The 15125-nt window shown below is 36.2% G+C and overlaps 1 long non-coding RNA gene across 1 annotated transcript; it reads right to left on the reverse strand.

Annotated features, from left to right (window-relative positions):
• Window positions 1-12607: 12607 nt before the first annotated feature.
• On the reverse strand, window positions 12608-14854 carry LOC145819887 (uncharacterized). The gene is made up of 3 exons (XR_014360630.1): window positions 14786-14854; window positions 14582-14678; window positions 12608-12775 (listed from the first exon to the last, which is right to left on the reverse strand). It is a non-coding gene; the product is annotated as an uncharacterized LOC145819887 (long non-coding RNA).
• Between the last annotated feature and the right edge of the window lie 271 nt (window positions 14855-15125).

Here is a 15125-nt window from a genome sequence, read left to right on the forward strand (position 1 = left end):
TGTACCATGATGGAATATAATGTCGTTAGGGAAAAAGTAATGTACTTATTACATCATCAAACACAACAAAGTGATGAACCAAATCTAAAAGATGGACTTGTACCTCCACAACCCATATTATTGAAGCAGAAAATCCCAGGTACAAGGAAGCTGGAACCATCATGTACCTACCACAAGAACATTCATTTTTAAGTATATACAACTTCATCAATTTGACGAACATAATAGGGCTCTATTAAATATGCGTCCACATCATTATTTAGTACAATACTGACAAGCATAAGAATGTTTTCTCGAGTCAGAGAGCAACCACTTTGCGCAAATAGTGGAAAGACAAGGTCTACATCTAGTCTTACCCTCCCAAGTCCCAAACCACATGGACTTTTAGTCTCATGAAAATCACTCAAATATTTTGGGAGCAGTTCCACTCAAGACTTCATCCTATCTCTCAAGACTTCATTTTGTGGGCTCCATGTAACCAAGGAAGGTGATCCAAACCGCTCATCTTGTATGGCCAATAGAGCAGGACATCTATGCAAAAAATTAACTTTATTGAATACCGATAAGCATACTAACTTATCATATTTTGTCGTATAGGATCAATGGTTTTTATTAAGATTCATATGTACCATCCATTTCATAAGATGAAACACGATTAGTTAGTGTATCGATCGATGTCCGATCAAGCTAAATTTTTCTAAATATATTCTTCTCTTTGAACTACGAGATGAATGGTTCAAATCACAACACTACGGAGCCTACAAAATAGAGTCCTGAGGGAGTATGGAGAAGATGTAGTCTTGAGAGGAGCCTAGTCCCGAAAAATTTTAGATATTTCACCACCTATCAGTGCAAAGGCACAATCACAGAAACATAAAAATAATAGGTGTCAAAAAAAAAAAAAACAAGGCATAGGCAGTGGGCAAGGCCCAATTTAAACAATTGTCGTTCCTAAAGATTTCTGTCTGATCAAAAACTATTCATAATTTCTAAAATTCTACTTGGGCTTTCTTTCACAATTCTTTCCTCCCAACGAGCTTTCGATTTTATTCCAAGTATCTAATAAAACAATTGTCTCCTTAGTCAAATGCCTTTCTAGGGGATTTCGAATTCTATTCAAAATTGAAGATTTGATCACCACTTCCTTATCAACCATTTTTTATAAAAGTCGAAATTTCCCCTAAAGTCAATGACTTAAAGATTCTTCTTCGATCATCCACCTTCCATAATCTCCGAGGCTGTACTTAAGTTGGAAAGTTCCTTTTTTTTTAGAAGTTATTCTTTAATAACATGTTTTCTTGGGGATTTAAATTTTAAAAAGGCAATCATTCTTTTCTTTTTCCTCTTCTTCTCTGATCACTAAGGTAAGAACCCAAATTTAAACTCAAATTCTTTAAAATTGGGAAACCACCCCCTTTATTTACTACTGATTACTCAAATCATGATCAAAATATGAATCACTGCCTAAATTGAAACCCCCAAATCTTTGTAACTGCATCATTGCCCCCAAATAACTCAGATTCCCACAGAATCAAATCACTACCACGTCAAACTCCCCAAACTTTGGGAATGAAATCACTGTCTTTCTCGTTGTTAGATCGCTGGAATCAAATCAAACCACTTCCAAAATATCACATAAGCACATAATTTGCATTCATGCCTATTTGGGGGGTAGCGCTGCCCTGTCCTAATTTAGAAGACAGACCTAGGATTCACTAAATCATTCAACGAGGCAATAATACAATCCTGGAAAGGAGGGTATCCTGCCCTAGTTTGGAAGCTGTTAATGCTCTCTCCATGCAAAAGGAGGTAAGTTTGGTTAAAAAAGGGCACATCAGTTGTTACTATCAATATACCACTCCTTCCGCAAGGGAATGATCAAACAGTACTAGTAGCATAGTCTCATGCTTGCCTTATTGACACAACATAACCCACGAATAGTGTCTGGGATACTATGCAACAAACCCGAGGATAGGTGAATGGAACTAATCAATTTTGTTTAACACTTACCATTGGATCTCGAAGTCATCGTCATCATCCATTGGGTGATAGTTGCCCGACCAAGGGAATTCTGAGGAATTTAAAGGATTCCTACCAGAGTGATCAATCTAAACAATTGTCTTTCCATTACTTATTGTTTCCCGAAATGTGCCTCAATTTGTTTTCAAAAGTGCATGATCAAATTTCAACTTCTATTTTTTTCAAAATCCTTTTTCAAAATAAAGTGCCATTTTTTTTTATTTAAAATTTCAATGTTTCCCTTTCCTCTTTTTTTTCGAAAGTTTTGAGGAGTTCTAATTTTATTCCAAGGAATCAACCAAACGATCACCCTTTAGCCATGTATCTTGTACAGGATCCAAAATTTTATTCGAAATGAGAGACTCGGTCATTACTTCCTTCTCTAACATTTCTCCATAAAATTAAGGTTCCCTCAAAGTCAGTGGCCCAAAGGTTTTTACCTGATGAAAAGAACTTTCCGTAATTTCGGAACTCTATTCAAATTTTATTTTCAAAAAATTTCCAAAGAATTTTAGATCTTATTCCAAGAAATCAATCAAACAGTCACCTTATAGTCAAATGTCTTCTAAGGAAATTCAAAATTTCACTTCAAAGTGAAAGACTCGGTCATCACCTCCTCATCAACACTTTTCCATAAAATCAAATTTCCTCTAAAGTCAAAAACCTAAGGATTTCTGTCTGATCAAAAACTTTCCATAATTTTTAAAATTCTACTCGGGTTTTCTTTCACAATTCTTTCCTCCCAACGAGCTCTCGATCTTATTTCAAGTATCTAATCAAACAATTGTCTCCTTAGTGATTTCGAATTTTATTCAAAATTGAAGATTTGGTCACCACCTCCTTATCTACCATTTTTCATAAAAGTCGAAATTCCCCCTAAAGTCAATGACTTAAAGATTCTTATTCGATCAAACACCTTCCATAATCTCCGAGGCTCTACTTAAGTTGGAAAGTTCCTTTTTTTTTTAGAAGTTATTCTTTAATAACATGTTTTCTTGGGAATTTAAATTTTAAAAGGCAATCATTCTTTTCTTTTTCCTCTTCTTCTTTGATCACTAAGATAATAACCCAAATTCAAACTCAAATTCTTTAAAATTGGAAAACCACCCTCCTAATTTACTATTGATTACTCAAATCATAATCAAAATATGAATTACTGCCTAAATTAAACCCCCAAATCTTTGTAACTGCATCATTGCCCCCAAATAACTCGGATTGCCACAAAAGCAAATCACTGCCACGTCAGACTCCGCAGATTTTGGAAATGAAATCACTGTCTTTCTCGTTGTTAGATCGTTGGAATCAAATCAAATCATTTCCAAAATATCACATAAGCACATAATTTGCATTCACGCCAATTTGGGAGGTAGGGTTGCCCTGTCCTAATTTAGAAGTCAGACCTCGGATGCACTAAATCATTCAAAGAGGCAATAATACAATCCTGGAAAGGAAAGTATCCTGCCCTAGTTTGGAACCTGCTAATGCTCTCTCCATGCAAAAGGAGGTCAGTTTGGTCACAAAAGGGCACATCAATTATTACTATCAATATACCACTCCTTCCACAAGGGAATCATCAAACAGTACTAGTAGCATAGTCTCATGCTTGCCTTATTGACATAACATAACCCACGAATAGTGTCCGGGATACTATGCCACAAACCCAAGGATAAATGAATGGAACCAGTCAATTTTGTTTAACACTTACCATTGGATCTCGAAGTCATCGTCATCACCCATTGGGTGATAGTTGCCCGACCAAGGGAATTCTGAGGAATTTAAAGGATTCCTACCAAAGTGATCAATCTAAACAATTGTCTTTCCATTACTTAGGGTGTGTTTGGTAACGTTTACGTTTTCAGTTTATATTTATAAAAATTTTATAAATTGGTTTTTGTTTATTTTTTGTTTATTTTTAGAAAAACATAAACTGCAAACGCGTTTGGTAATTGACAAAATGTTTAAAAATTTTAAAAATATAAAAAGAGTGAGAAATAGCAAGTAGTTGCAAGTGGCGGCAAGTGGCGGCGGAAGACGGTGGTGGAAAGTGATGACGGTGGGTGGTGGGTAGCTGGTGGTGACAGGTGTAGTGGTGGTGGTGGGTGGGTGGGTGACGGTGGCGGGTGGTAGCGAGTGGGTGGTGGTGGTGGTGGTGGTGGTGGTGACAGGTGGGTGGCGGATGGCGAGTGGTGGTAGCGGGTAGGTAGCGGGTGGTGGTGGTGGGTGGGTAGGTGGGTGACGGTGGTGGGTAGTAGCGAGTGGGTGGTTGTGGCGGGTGGTGGGTGGTGGTGGCAGGTGGGTAACGGATGGTGGTGGGTGGTGGCGGATGGGTAGTGGGTGGTGATGGTGGGTGGGTGGGTAACGGTGGCGATTGATGGGTGGTGGTGGTGGTGGTGGTGGCGGCGGGTGATGGGTGGTGGTGGCAGGTGGTGGGTGGTAGTGGGTGGTGGCGAGTGGTGGTGGTGGTGGTGGGTGGGTGATGGTGGCGAGTGGTAGGTGGTAGCGAGTGGGTGGTGGTGGCAGTAGTGGTGGGTAGTGGCAAGTGAATGGCGTGTGGGTGGCAGGTGGGTGGTGAGTGGTGGTGGCAAGTAGGTGGCGGGTGGTGGTGGCGGGCGGTGGATGGTAGTGGCGGTTGGTGAGTGGTAGCAAGTAGATGACAGGTGGGTGGTGGGTGGTGGTGGTGGTGGTGGCAGGTGGGTGGTGAATGGTGGTGGCAGGTGGTGGTGGGGGGTGGGTGGTGGGTGGCGGTGACGGGAGACGATGGCGGAAAATTGTGGCGGGTGGTGGCTAGTGTTGGGTGGTAAAAAAAAAAAAAACTGAAAACTCAAAATGGAAACACATTTTTTGTGTTTCCATTTTTTGGCCAAATTTATAAACTGTGACCACTGATTTATAAATCAAAAATTTTACCAAACAAGTTTTTATTTGAGTTTTTAAAATTTTTGTAAATATAAACAAAAAACAGAAAACGTAAGTGTTACCAAACGGCACCTTATTGTTTCCCGAAATGTGCCTCTATTTATTTTCAAAAGTGCGTGATCAAATTTCAACTTCTATTTTTTTCAAAATCCTTTTTCAAAATAAAGTGCCGTTTTTTTTTTATTTCAAATTTCAATGTTTCCCTTTCCTCTTTTTTTTCGAAAGTTTTAAGGAGTTCGGATTTTATTCCAAGGAATCAACCAAACAATCACCCTTTAGCCAAGTATCTTGTACGGGAACCAAAATTTTATTCGAAATGAGAGACTCAGTCATTACATCCATGTCTAACATTTCTCCATAAAATTAAGGTCCCCTCAAAGTCAGTGGCCCAAAGGTTTTTACCTGATGAAAAGAACTTTCCGTAATTTCGGAACTCTATTCAAATTTTATTTTCAAAAAATTTCCAAAGAATTTTAGATCTTATTCCAAGAAATCAATCAAACAGTCACCTTATAGTCAAATGTCTTCTAAGGAAATTCAAAATTTCACTTCAAAGGGAAAGACTCGGTCATCACCTCCTCATCAACACTTTTCCATAAAATCAAATTCCCTCTAAAGTCAAAAACCTAAAGATTTCTGTCTGATCAAAAACTTTCCATAATTTTTAAAATTCTACTCGGGTTTTCTTTCACAATTCTTTCCTCCCAACGAGCTCTCGATCTTATTCCAAGTATCTAATCAAACAATTGTCTCCTTAGTGATTTCGAATTTTATTCAAAATTGAAGATTTGGTCACCACCTCCTTATCTACCATTTTTCATAAAAGTCGAAATTCCCCCTAAAGTCAATGACTTAAAGATTCTTATTCGATCAAACACCTTCCATAATCTCCGAGGCTCTACTTAAGTTGGAAAGTTCCTTTTTTTTTTAGAAATTATTCTTTAATAACATGTTTTCTTGGGGATTTAAATTTTAAAAAAGTAATCATTCTTTTCCTTTTTCTCGTCTTCTTTGATCACTAAGGTAAGAACCCAAATTCAAACTCAAATTCTTTAAAATTGGGAAACCATCCCCCTAAATTACTACTGATTACTCAAATCATGATCAAAATATGAATCACTGCCTAAATTGAACCCCCAAATCTTTGTAACTGCATCATTGCCCCCAAATAACTCGGATTGCCACAGAATCAAATCACTGTCACGTCAGACTCCCCAGACTTTGGGAATGAAATCACTGTCTTTCTCGTTGTTAGATCGCTGGAATCAAATCAAATCATTTCCAAAATATCACATAAGCACATAATTTGCATTCATGCCTATTTGGGGGGTAGGACTGCCCTGTCCTAATTTAGAAGTCAGACCTAGGATTCACTAAATCATTCAAAGAGGCAATAATACAATCCTGGAAAGGAAGGTATCCTACCCTAGCTTGGAAGCTGCTAATGCTCTCTCCATGCAAAAGGAGGTAAGTTTGGTCACAAAAGGGCACGTCAATTGTTACTATCAATATACCACTCCTTCCGCAAAGGAATGATCAAACAGTACTAGTAGCATAGCCTCATGCTTGCCTTATTGACATAACACAACCCACGAACAGGGACCGGAATACTATGCAACAAACCCGAGGATAGGTGAATGGAACCAGTCAATTTTATTTAACACTTACCACTGGATCTCGAAGTCATCGTCATCACCCATTGGGTGATAGTTGCCCGACCAAGGGAATTCTGAGGAATTTAAAGGATTCCTACCAGGGTGGTCAATCTAAACAATTCTCTTTCCACTATTTATTCTTTCCCAAAATGTGCCCCAATTTATTTTCAAAAGTGCGTAATCAAATTTCAACTTCTATATTTTTTCAAAATAAAGTGCCGTTTTTTTTATTTAAAATTTCAATGTTTCCCTTTCCTCTTTTTTTCCAAAAGTTTTGAGTTCGGATTTCATTCCAAGGAATCAACCAAACGATCACCCTTTAGCTAAGCATCTTGTACGGGAACCAAAAATTTTATTCGAAATGAGAGACTCGGTCATTACTTCTTTGTCTAACATTTCTCCATAAAATTAAGGTTCTCTCAAAGTCAGTGGCCCAAAGGTTTTTACCTGATGAAAAGAACTTTCCGTAATTTCGGAACTCTATTCAAATTTTATTTTCAAAAAATTTCCAAAGAATTTTAGATCTTATTCCAAGAAATCAATCAAACAGTCACCTTATAGTCAAATGTCTACTAAGGAAATTCAAAATTTCACTTCAAAGTGAAAGACTCGGTCATCACCTCCTCATCAACACTTTTCCATAAAATCAAATTCCCTCTAAAGTCAAAAACCTAAGGATTTCTATCTGATCAAAAACTTTCCATAATTTCTAAAATTCTACTCGGGTTTTCTTTCACAATTCTTTCCTCCCAAGGAGCTCTCGATCTTATTCCAAGTATCTAATCAAACAATTGTCTCCTCAGTCAAACGTCTTTCTAGGGGATTTCAAATTTTATTCAAAATTGAAGATTTGATCACCACTTCCTTATCTACCATTTTTCATAAAAGTCGAAATTCCCCCTAAAGTCAATGGCTTAAAGATTCTTATTCGATCAAACACCTTCCATAATCTCCGAGGCTCTACTTAAGTTGGAAAGTTCCTTTTTTTTTTAGAAGTAATTCTTTAATAACATGTTTTCTTGGGGATTTAAATTTTAAAAAGGCAATCATTCTTTTCTTTTTCCTCTTCTTCTTGGATCACTAAGGTAAAAACCCAAATTCAAACTACAATTCTTTAAAATTGGGAAACCACCCCCCTAATTTACTACTGATTACTCAAATCATGATCAAAATATGAATCACTGCCTAAAATGAACCCCCAAATCTTTGTAACTGCATCATTGCCCCCAAATAACTCGGATTGCCACAAAATCATATCACTGCCACGTCAAACTCCCCAGATTTTGGGAATGAAATTACTGTCTTTCTCGTTGTCAGATTGCTGGAATCAAATCAAATCATTTCCAAAATATCACATAAGCACATAATTTGCATTCATGCCTATTTGGGGGGTAGGGTTGCCCTGTCCTAATTTAGAAGTCAGACCTAGGATTCACTAAATCACAACAAGGCAATAATACAATCCTGGAAATGAGGGTATCCTGCCGTAGTTTGGAAGCTGCTAATGCTCTCTCCATGAAAAAGGAAATAAGTTTGGTCATAAAAGGGTACATCAGTTGTTACTATCAATATACCACTCCTTCCACAAGAGAATGATCAAACAGTACTAGTAGCATAGTCTCATGCTTGCCTTATTGACATAACATAACCCACGAATAGTGTCTGGGGTACTATGCAACAAACTCGAGGATAGGTGAATGGAACCAGCCAATTTTGTTTAACACTTATCATTGGATCTCGAAATCATCGCCATCACCCATTGGGTGATAGTTGCCCGACCAAGGGAATTATGAGGAATTTAAAGGATTCCTACCAGAGTGATCAATCTAAACAATTGTCTTTCCATTACTTATTGTTTCCCGAAATGTGCCTCTATTTATTTTCAAAAGTTCGTGATCAAATTTTAACTTCTATTTTTTGCAAAATCCTTTTTCAAAATAAAGTGCCGTTTTTTTTTATTTCAAATTTTAATGTTTCCCTTTCCTCTTTTTTTTCGAAAGTTTTGAGGAGTTCGGATTTCATTCCAAGGAATCAACCAAACGATCACCTCTTAGCCAAGTATCTTGTATAGGAACAAAAATTTTATTCAAAATGAGAGACTCGGTCATTACTTCCTTGCCTAACATTTCTCCATAAAATTAAGGTTCCTTCAAAGTCAGTGATCCAAAGGTTTTTACCTGATGAAAAGAATTTTCCATCATTTCGGAACTCTATTCAATTTTTATTTTTAAAAAATTTCCTAAGAATTTTAGATCTTATTTCAAGAAATCAATCAAGCAGTCACCTTATAGTCAAATATCTTCTAAGGAAATTCAAAATTTCACTTCAAAGTGAAATACTCGGTCATCACCTCCTTATCAACACTTTTCCATAAAATCAAATTCCCTCTAAAGTCAAAAACCACAGGATTTCTGTCTGATCAAAAAATTTCCATAATTTCTAAAATTCTACTCGGGTTTTCTTGCACAATTCCTTCCTCCCAAGGAGCTCTCGATCTTATTCCAAGTATCTAATCAAACAATTGTCTCCTTAGTCAAATGTCTTTCTAGGAGATTTCGAATTTTATTCAAAATTGAAGATTTGGTCACCACTTCCTTATCTACCATTTTTCATAAAAGTCGAAATTCCCCCTAAAGTCAATGACTTAAAGATTCTTATTCGATCAAACACCTTCCATAATCTCCGAGGCTCTACTTAAGTTGGAAAGTTCCTTTTTTTTTTTAGAAGTAATTCTTTAATAACATGTTTTCTTGGGGATTTAAATTTTAAAAAGGCAATCATTCTTTTCTTTTTCCTCCTCTTCTTTGATCACTAAGGTAAGAACCTAAATTCAAACTCAAATTCTTTAAAATTGGGAAACCACCCCCTTAATTTACTACTGATTACTCAAATCATGATCAAAATATGAATCACTGCCTAAATTGAATCCCCAAATCTTTGTAACTGCATCATTGCCCCCAAATAACTCGGATTGCCACAGAATCAAATCACTGCCACGTCAGACTCCCCAGACTTTAGGAATGAAATCACTGTCTTTCTCGTTGTTAGATCGCTGGAATCAAATCAAATCATTTCCAAAATATCACATAAGCACATAATTTGCATTGACGCCAATTTGGGAGATAGGGTTGCCCTATCCTAATTTAGAAGTCAGAACTCGGATTCACTAAATCATTCAAAGAGGCAATAATACAATCCTGGAAAGGAAGGTATCCTGCCCTAGTTTGGAAGCTGCTAATGCTCTCTCCATGCAAAAGGAGGTAAGTTTGGTCACAAAAGGGCACATCAGTTGTTACTATCAATATACCACTCCTTCCACAAGAGAATGATTAAACAGTACTAGTAGCATAGTCTCATGCTTGCCTTATTGACATAACATAACCCACGAATAGTGTCCGGGATACTATGCCACAAACCCAAGGATAAGTGAACGGAACCAGTCAATTTTGTTTAACACTTACCATTGGATCTCGAAGTCATTGTCATCACCCATTGGGTGATAGTTGCCCGACCAAGGGAATTCTGAGGAATTTAAAGGATTCCTACCAGAGTGATCAATCTAAACAATTGTCTTTCCATTACTTATTGTTTCCCAAAATGTGCCCCAATTTATTTTCAAAAGTGCGTGATCAAATTTCAACTTCTATTTTTTTCAAAATCCTTTTTCAAAATAAAGTGCCGTTTTTTTTTATTTAAAATTTCAATGTTTCCCTTTCCTCTTTTTTTTCGAAAGTTTTGAGGAGTTCGAATTTTATTCCAAGGAATCAACCAAACGATCACCCTTTAGCCATGTATCTTGTACAGGATCCAAAATTTTATTTGAAATGAGAGACTCGGTCATTACTTCCTTCTCTAACATTTCTCCATAAAATTAAGGTTCCCTCAAAGTCAGTGGCCCAAAGGTTTTTACCTGATGAAAAGAACTTTCCGTAATTTCGGAACTCTATTCAAATTTTATTTTCAAAAAATTTCCAAAGAATTTTAGATCTTATTCCAAGAAATCAATCAAACAGTCACCTTATAGTCAAATGTCTTCAAAGGAATTCAAAATTTCACTTCAAAGTGAAAGACTCGGTCATCACCTCCTCATCAACACTTTTCCATAAAATCAAATTTCCTCTAAAGTCAAAAACCTAAGGATTTCTGTCTGATCAAAAACTTTCCGTAATTTCTAAAATTCTACTCGGGTTTTCTTTCACAATTCTTTCCTCCCAACGAGCTCTCGATCTTATTCCAAGTATCTAATCAAACAATTGTCTCCTTAGTGATTTCGAATTTTATTCAAAATTGAAGATTTGGTCACCACCTCCTTATCTACCATTTTTCATAAAAGTCGAAATTCCCCCTAAAGTCAATGACTTAAAGATTCTTATTCGATCAAGCACCTTCCATAATCTCCGAGGCTCTACTTAAGTTGGAAAGTTCCTTTTTTTTTTTTAGAAGTAATTCTTTAATAACATGTTTTCTTGGGAATTTAAATTTTAAAAAGGCAATCATTCTTTTCCTTTTTCTCGTCTTCTTTGATCACTAAGGTAAGAACCCAAATTCAAACTCAAATTCTTTAAAATTGGGAAACCATCCCCCTAAATTACTACTGATTACTCAAATCATGATCAAAATATGAATCACTGCCTAAATTGAACCCCCAAATCTTTGTAACTGCATCATTGCCCCCAAATAACTCGGATTGCCACAGAATCAAATCACTGCCACGTCAGACTCCCCAGACTTTGGGAATGAAATCACTGTCTTTCTCGTTGTTAGATCGCTGGAACCAAATCAAATCAAATCATTTCCAAAATATCACATAAGCACATAATTTGCATTCATGCCTATTTGGGGGGTAGGGTTACCCTGTCCTAATTTAGAAGTCAAACCTAGGATTCACTAAATCATTCAAAGAGGCAATAATACAATCTGGAAATAAGGGTATCTTGCCCTAGTTTGGAAGCTGCTAATGCTCTCTCCATGCTAAAGGAGGTAAGTTTGGTCACAAAAGGGCACATCAATTATTACTATCAATATACCACTTCTTCCACAAGGGAATGATCAAACAGTACTAGTAGCATAGTCTCATGCTTGCCTTATTGACATAACATAACCCATGAATAGTGTCCGGGATACTATGCCACAAACCCGAGGATAGGTGAATGGAACCAGCCAATTTTGTTTAACACTTACCATTAGATCTCGAAGTCATCGTCATCACCCATTGGGTGATAGTTGCCCGACTAAGGAAATTCTGAGGAATTTAAAGGATTCCTACCAGATTGATCAATCTAAACAATTGTCTTTCCATTACTTATTGTTTCCTGAAATGTGCCCCAATTTATTTTCAAAAGTTCGTGATCAAATTTCAACTTCTATTTTTTTCAAAATAAGGTGCCTTTTTTTTTATTTAAAATTTCAATGTTTCCCTTTCCATAACATTATTTGCAAATTTCAAATTTAAAACTGCTCTACATCAAATTTCTTATTTACATGACAAACATTCCAGATAGAGATTTGATGTAGGCTGGAAAAGAATCCAGTAGCTAAAGGTTCAGAAGGATCCTAAAAAAACTAGGATCAACCTGAAATCTAGTAAAATCTGATCTTGGTTATAAATCAGATTATTATTATTATTATTATATCAACATAAGCTTGACTTTATAAGCCGTGGGGATATAAAACAAGACCTAGAAATAAAAAAAAAAAGACGGTCAAAAGACAACACCATATCTAAAATTTTGTTCTCCAAAAAAAGCTTTCCAAATACTTTATTGCAGCAGAAATTCATAAGTCTATTAGGCCTTAAGTTACTTAACCTACAGGCCACTCTAAGTAGCAATGACTTGGCCCCTAATTAAATCATGTAGACAATCAAGCTAAATCAAATAAACCTTTTACAGCTAACCTGTAAACCCAGCCCATGTATCCTAATAACTTTTGTAAACTCAAACCACCTCTCTTCCTCTCTCTCCCTCAAAACACAGTTAATCATATTAGATGGAGATAGTGTGTTTCAAATGGAATTCATGAAGACATAATTGATTTGATATGATTAAGACGATCACATACAGATCTGTAAAACTTACATTAGAGTTACTTGGGACTGAGATTTTTGATTGGCCATAAAAGTAGCCAATTCCACCCAACAAACTCGCAACTACAGCCTTACCAGTGGAGATGGACTCAGAATCAAGCTGAAAACATGTCATAATATCAGAACAGTTCATTTTATGCAAAATATAGATTTTGTACAATTGAATACAACTTAAACATAAAACGAAATGGCCACCGGGATTATTTAAACTGCTTGACATTTTATTTTGGTAAGTTAAGTAAGATTCATTTAAAAAAGGCATCAAGGGAATGCCATCCGTATACAAAAGAGGAGAAGGAAAAAAAAAACCCTATACATCTTCATGTGTATCAAAAAGCTCTACAAAATTTAAGAGTTGGTCAAGAAAAGAAATCATAAGAATTGTATAATTTTCCTTAAAATCTTGATCACAAAATTTAAGAATTGGTCAAGCTCTCCCTAAGCCTCGAAAAAAAAGGGAGACAAGCGTTGTTCTTTTCAAATTGAGAGCTGAAAAAGTCTCCTTAAGCCTATGAACTGGCTGAATAACTTTTATCAACATATTCATAATTTTAAGTTTAAACACAATGAGACCATCCAAATAATAATAATAACAATAACAATAATAATAATAAAAACTGTATCTTAAGAATTGTATAATTTTCCTGCAGTCACCAATGTGACTAGGCTTATAGTGACATGTTACTTGCAACAAAACTATCAAAGACATGCCATGATCCTAAAAATTCTGCATACGGTTATTTGATTTCAAAAAACAAATGACACAAATATAAGGATTTCATATGAATGGATACCTCATCAGCCAAATTAAAGCATTTTTTGAATTTGTCATCAAATTCTTTTTCCTTCTCTTCTAGTTGACTAGTCAGTAAGGTACCCAAAAGTATGAAGCAAAATTATCACAACTTACAAAGCTGAAATAAATAGCTTATGCTATTGAAAGTAAACAAAAAAATTACAAGAAATTGGGGAATAAGTCAACGTGTCCATACAAAAAGGATTGTAATATTGCGCAAAAGAAATATAATTTCGGGAGGGGGGGTTCAACTTGTTTATGCAAAAGGAATATGATCCTACATTCAGAAGATATTTCAATTCCCCAAAGAGCGAAAAGTTCAAAAAATATTTAAATTTAAAATAAACAGGGAAATTTGGTCGGAGGACTGGGAAATTTGGTCGGAGGACTAGAATACGTGGTCACGAAAATGGTACCATTATGCTGAATTCTTGTCAATGACATTGACATCATCACATGGCCTATTGACTTAAAATCTTGATCATAGCGCACCCATCTTATCTCCACACCCTCCCGTGAGAATGACTGCACTACACCACTCACTTCTTTTAATAGCGTTAACAACTTCACTCTTCATTTCCTCTGCTAAATTAAATTAATGAACGTTATGAATTGACCTGAATCCCATCTCTGTAACAATTCTTCGAAGTTTTTATTCTAGGTCTTTTAGACAACAATCATTCCCAAAGTTGTCTCTCCCCTCTCTCTCTCTCTCTCTTAATCAGCATGCCCGTTTACTCTCCTTTGTCTATTAAGTTGATCTTTTTCCTTCTCACTAAACTTGTCCACCAAGTTAATTAAAAAATGTAAGTGAAGGTTTTCATGTAATCCTATATGCAGTCCTCTAGATTTCATGACTTCCTAGCATATTGCTAAATATTTTTGGTTGCCTCTTTTCAATTTGAAAAGAGGTTATTTACCTCAAATCTAATTCTGCAGTCTTTCTTGTTTGGCAATACCAACAAGCAGCCTGTTTTCTTGTGCTTCTGATAAGTTATACCAGTATTACTTATAAGGAAGTTTCATAAAGAATGAGACACTTGTAATCTTATAAACACAATGTTCACAATCAAGATAAAGGAAACATGAACAGAACTTGACAGAAGATACCTGTAAGGCTGCTGAGACGTTCTTTAAGTCTTGAATCTTTTACGCCAGTTCCAGATATAAAAGCTACATCTGTTCTGAAAGAAATCCTACCCAAGATCTGCATAAAAAACAGAAAAGCATATGGGATAGAAGAGAAATGGAAACCTGAGAATGGCAATCATAGTCTGTGGACACATGTAACCTGTTACCTCCCTGACTGCCTACCTGAAATACTAAAATGTTTGAAGAATCATCGGTAGTGTCTGAGAGTTGCAAATGACCAAACGTACTCACCTAACAACACATACAAGAGTGTGAGTGAGCAAGCAAGTGTGCGCACCCACACACACAGAGCATAAGTGAAAGAACCACTGCTGAAAACTGAAACATGAAACACTAGTACGATTATAACACTGTAAAATGGAAGCAAATGAATGTTTTACCAATAGCAGAAATCAACATGATTTAGCATGCAGAAAAAACAACAGACAACAAAAAACATTAATTCTTACTTGGGCTCCAAGATTTTGCTGGACAAGGTCTGACAAATTGTGAATGTGAGATG

Source organism: Camellia sinensis, chromosome 2 (genome assembly GCF_055761805.1).
Source record: "Camellia sinensis isolate YWXY chromosome 2, ASM5576180v1, whole genome shotgun sequence".
Lineage (NCBI taxonomy): Eukaryota > Viridiplantae > Streptophyta > Magnoliopsida > Ericales > Theaceae > Camellia > Camellia sinensis.